The following is a 5448-nucleotide window of genomic DNA, read 5'->3' on the forward strand; positions in this document are numbered from 1 at the left end:
GAAGTTGAGCTGTACAAAAGGTCACATACATAGATGACCTATTTGCTCCTCCTTTGAAATCTCTCCATCTATTAGAAGGACAAAAATGCTGAAGGTGGCTGTGGCAAGGTAAGGGTGATAGAGGCTTGAGTTATATTGGCTAAGCCACCTTTGTTCTCTCTTCCTTAGGTAAACCTTCACCCAACTGGAATTCAGCTGCTCTGAAAAAACATAAAAAGTACCGCAGGTCAGAGAATGCAATAAAAGGGAAAAAAAAAAAAAAAAAAAAAAAAAAAAGGAAAGAGGGGAAACAACTACTGGATGTGTGGGTAAATAAAAACTGTCTTTCCTTATCCCATTGACATTATCCTTATATATGTTATGCGTGTGTGTGTGTGCATATATATATATATATAAAAATTCAAAGACAGAAATATTAACCTTTATACCAAAACATAGCTGGCCTGGGAATAGAAAAGTGGGATGTTTCTGCCTTTTATGCCCTCTTAAGCCAGCACAGCTGAGACAGATCAACCTGTGGATTCAGTCATAATTTTTAATATGTTATTAACTGAATATTAATTCTCCGTAAAACTACAGGGAACAATGAATTGTTATAAGTGACAATAAGTGGATTTGTAGTTATTGGAAAAGTTTGGAAAAGGGGTTAATAGGTTGCATGCAACCCCCAGTCGGCCTGAAAACCAGTGTTTTGGTGTCTATAATGACAGTATCACAACAGAGCTGTGTGCATGCTTCTGGGTAGATAACTGGAGGGTTCCTACATCTAGAGTGCCTTTAACTTACATATCTTTATATTTGTCAGTTGTTATGCACAGAAGAGCTTTAAATGATGTGTTATACAAAGACTGTTTACTAACAGTGACTTAAGGGGGTAAAAAGCTTAATTTATTTTGATACTGTAAATCGATGAGCATCAGCAGAAGGAGATTGTACATATTTAACTAAATTATTTCATGTCAATCTGAACTACTGTCAAGCTTCTGGTGCGAACAAGTAACTCTCTATTTACTGTGGTGATAGAACTCTACAGAGCTCCAGTCAGACATACACCCTGAACATACACTGGTGCTTTATTTTTGTCCAGTTACCTAGAAGTATGGTTTTACTGAGTTTCTTACAGAGGTGCAACTTCTATGTCAGCTTAAATAGAACTTGTGTCAGTTTAGCTGAATGCAACCCCACAACAACTTCTTCAGTGCCGCTTGTCTCTTCTAAGCATACCTGCAGTTTTAATAGCTGAGAAACTTTGTTATTAATCTCTAACAAATGTCTGAAAATCAGTGTTCATTAACACACGCTAACTGTTTGCATGTGCCTGTTTTGTAGCTCTGCACTAACAACTATCAGAACAAATCCTCCTGCTGGAATGAATGAAGGTTCCTGCTTTCACAGAGAGGTTTTCACCAGGAATTGCTATATGAATTCTAGGATAGTCATGATCTCACTGTACCTTGACTGTCTTTAGGAACTAGGAGAGCCATTTTACTTTCAGGTGGAAGGCATCCATTTACAAAGAAGAATGGGAGAAGCACCAAGCTTCAAAATAAACAAACAAACAAATAAATAAATAAATTAGAGGCAGAGAAGCAAGTTGCTCTATCTTTTTAGCTAGCATTCAAAGACGGAGGAACACTGCTTTACATTCCACTAATTGTACTGCAGGTGATTTGCTTCATGCTTGGATTGAAAGTTATTATTTATCCAGTAGGAAACCGACCATTGACAGAGAGTAGCTTTTATACCACTTGTCCTGTTTTTATAGGATAAGGGTATCTTAGCCTATAACATACACAATATAAATTTTTTTATAATGATTTATGTCAACATGTTCAGAAGGAACCTTATCTTTACAAGGTTAATGATTAATTCTGGAATTTTCCAGAGGTTTGCTAGCATTGTATTTCAAACCTGGACTGAGGCTTCCACTCTCCTGCTGTCTTCGATGATTCATGCAAGTCCTGGCTCAGTGCAGGCTATAGGTGAGGGAGGCTAGAGGCACAATGAGAGAGAAAGACTAGCCCTCCGTACTCGTAGGATGCAACCAAACCAAGCCTCCAGGCCTGAAGCCATGGGCTTAGGCTTGATAACCTGTCTCTGTCTGCCCTCCAGACCAAGCACAGACTTAGGCACTGTGTAGGTGGACCAGGAATGTCGTCGTGCAGCAGTGTCCCGTGGTTAATATTGAAGAGGCAAATCAGTCATGGATCATTTTCTAGAAGGGCCTCAGCACAAGCTGCTGCAAGGGCAGTTGGTATTTATAAGCAGTGTGACCTCAGACTGTATGAAGGCTCACAGTTGAATCACAGGCTCACAGGTCATCTAACCTGATTGTGGAGACACAGGGATTATGTCAAAAGCAGGCCACTCGGGGTCCTTCTCTGGCAGGGGCAATACAGGTATAAGTAGGGTCTCAGGCTGGATATCTAAAAATAAGGAAAATAATTAATTTTTTTAAAAAGTTAAAATTGGGCCTCTTGATTCACAGTAACCTGTTATTGTGCCGATAACCCACAGTGATCTATATTTGCTACTATTTCTGTTTGCAGTTCGAAGAGCTTTCACGTTCAGTCAACAATGGAACAGTCTTCTACAGCCAGACCCAACCCCTGGAGCTCTAACAAAATGTTAGTTTCCTTGTTTAATGCTAACCTTTAAACAGGCTTGGTGGGCTTTGCAGTTTAGTAATAGAACACCAGACTCTGCACCTCTCATCTCCTGCAATTTCACAGCAGAATTAAGAGCTACATAAACTTTTTTTTTAATACCTAACAAAACCCTTCACACATAAAGTAGTTTAGAGATAAATACAGAGGTCAACACTGTCCCTGCATCTTACAAGCATTCAGAATAGCCTCCCCCTTCACACCCTCTTTAATTCACTTTATCTTCAGTCTCTACAATTCCATTACAGGGGGAACCTGCTAAACCCAAACCCACGTCAATATGGCCAAAGAATTTATGGTTCATTTGCACAGGGCAGGGAGAATACTTTAAGTTGCCAAACAGGGGTGAATAGTTAACAGACTGTAAATTCATACCCTGCCTTCCTTTATACTAATTTTGCATGTACAGAAGCCACAGAAGTAACTCAAAGCAAGAAAGTTAGCTTGCCCAGAGTGGTTCACAAAGGAAAGTTTGTGATCCACAGAACTGGCTGGAAAGTCAGATTCTACAGAGCCAAATATTTAAAGCATTAGCTCTGCAAGCTGGAAACATTCCTCAGGTGCAAAATTACAGTAATTTTCTCATTTTGTTATCTTCAGAACATTCCTGCAGGTCTAATAATTCCAATGCTACTGAACAAACATTTCTACACTGCTTTAGTGCAGTCCTGTGGAACTTGGCCTTTCAGTGAAAGCAGGATTTAAAGTTTGTTATCCTCTGCCTCAACACATCTCATAAACCTCCTGGCAATCTTGTTTTACATAAACAATGCTATTTAAAAAATGAGAACTAATTATCTTTACAAAGATAATAAAATTACAGAATACACAGAACACATAAATTATTCTTGTTTTTCTCACTTATCTGGTCCCAAATTAGCTGCATAGATGTAATTTTACTGGCTCCTTCTGGATAGATAAGATTCACAATCTGTTTAAGAAAATTATGTAAGACTATTGCAGGTATGAATCAGCATTTTCCCCAAGAAATATGAAGCAACTTTACTGTAAGAAATACTTGGTTGTAACAAATTGAAACAGTCAACAGTCAAAATCTTCAATGCTTATTGTTTTGTTTATTTTAGGAAGAGCTATTTTATTCTGCTACTACTCCCTATACAGAATGCTTCCCAATTGCTGTTGCAATTTAGGACCCAAATGAAAGACCGTCAAGACTATTTTATTTGCCAAATGTAGCTAAGACCTCTTGCACAAAATGAAGGGGGGTCAGAGTGAGGATTGGCCCAAAAAACACATACCCTACAGGAGCAGGGAGCTCTGTCAGGGGCTGAGTGCCTCCAGCTAGAAACAGGTGGTGTCTGCCTGTGATGAGTGAGCCAGTAGTTCAATCTCTTCAGTACAAAGAGACCAGAAAAACCTTTGTGTATCTGCCTTGGCCAATCTCCAAAATCATTTTCCGCATAGTCAGGAGATGACCCAAGAGTTGGATCATAACACATATTTTCAGAGGATAGACGGCAGGAATGCATTTACAGAAACATTGCTTTCTCAGTGGTTTTCCAAAAAAAAACAGCTAAGCTTTTCTATAATGTTCTCTCCAGACATCCAGCTTCAGTCAGAGACGGACCTGGAAGGACTGAGCCGTGCAGTATGGCATAGTTTAGGATCAAATACTATGGTTACAAGATGGTTTGGCAAAGACTCTCTCCAGAAAGGCTCTTCTTGAAGTTGCATGAAACCTCCACCCTAGGCTGTGGCACCACAGGCCTGGGTACCCAGTTCAGAGCATCCCAAAGTGGACGAGGAAAGAGTGGGACTTCTGAGGAGTGTAAGGATGGAAGTTGTGGAAAAGCAGCTTCTGGTGGTTTGGTTGTGGAGATCTGTTCTTGGCCAGCAACCTCTGTGAGAACAAGATTTAGATGTAGAGCTTAGTGATGTGGTTTAGTGGAGGACTTGTTAGTCTTAGGTCAGAGGTTGGACTAGATGATCTTGGAGGTCTCTTCCAACCTAGATGATTCTGTGATTCTGTAATTCTGTAACAAGGAACTGTCTGCTCCTGCCACAACTGCTTGCCTGCTTATGTTACAATATACAATAAACATACATTATGTACGGTGAATGCATATGGGGAAAAAAAAAAAAAAAAACACCAAGGAAATGCTTTCTGAGATATACACAAACAACCTTTCTGCCTTTAGTCACAATTTGTCATTTGCATTTTAAAAGAAGAATGACAATAGGAAGACTTGTAAAAATATAAATTATTCTTGCGAGAGCAGCATTTTGCCTAACATGAGGTTTTACAAAAACAATAGACATTCTCTCATGGCACCACAATTAATTCAGTGCCATCCAATATCTACCTGGTGAATTGTAAATAGAACAAAGCGCCTAAACTCTTTTCTCCCAAGCAACTTCTCATTAAAAATCAATAACTTCTCAGGAGAAACATTTCAAGCATTACCAAACGTGCTTGCATGACTACAGGAAGAAACGTGTGCAGTCTGAAAACATTGTTGGGCATCGCTCCCCGCAACCAACTACGGAGGAAAATGGCTCCTAATTTAAAATAATGAACTTCAAGCCTTAATAACTGTCTTCTACTATTTGCTCTGGTAGATACATATGTATATATGGGTGTATGTGTGTGTATATGCGTGTGTACATGTGTACGTCCGTACGAACGCCCCTCCACAGGGGACACCACACCCGGCTCCCCTCAGGGCAGCCCGCCTCTGCCACACCCCCCCCCCCCGAGGGTCCCGCGGCTCGGGGGCGGGGCCACGGCCGCCGAGGGGGCGTGCCCAATCCCCAAGGGGGC

The 5448-nt window shown here is 40.4% G+C and overlaps 1 long non-coding RNA gene across 1 annotated transcript; it reads left to right on the forward strand.

Moving 5' to 3' along the window:
• Window positions 1-2549: 2549 nt before the first annotated feature.
• On the forward strand, window positions 2550-4756 carry LOC121059709. The gene is made up of 2 exons (XR_005814611.1): window positions 2550-2627; window positions 4229-4756. It is a non-coding gene; the product is annotated as an uncharacterized LOC121059709 (long non-coding RNA).
• The last annotated feature ends 692 nt before the right edge of the window (window positions 4757-5448 follow it).

Source organism: Cygnus olor, chromosome 1, assembly GCF_009769625.2.
Source record: "Cygnus olor isolate bCygOlo1 chromosome 1, bCygOlo1.pri.v2, whole genome shotgun sequence".
NCBI lineage: Eukaryota > Metazoa > Chordata > Aves > Anseriformes > Anatidae > Cygnus > Cygnus olor.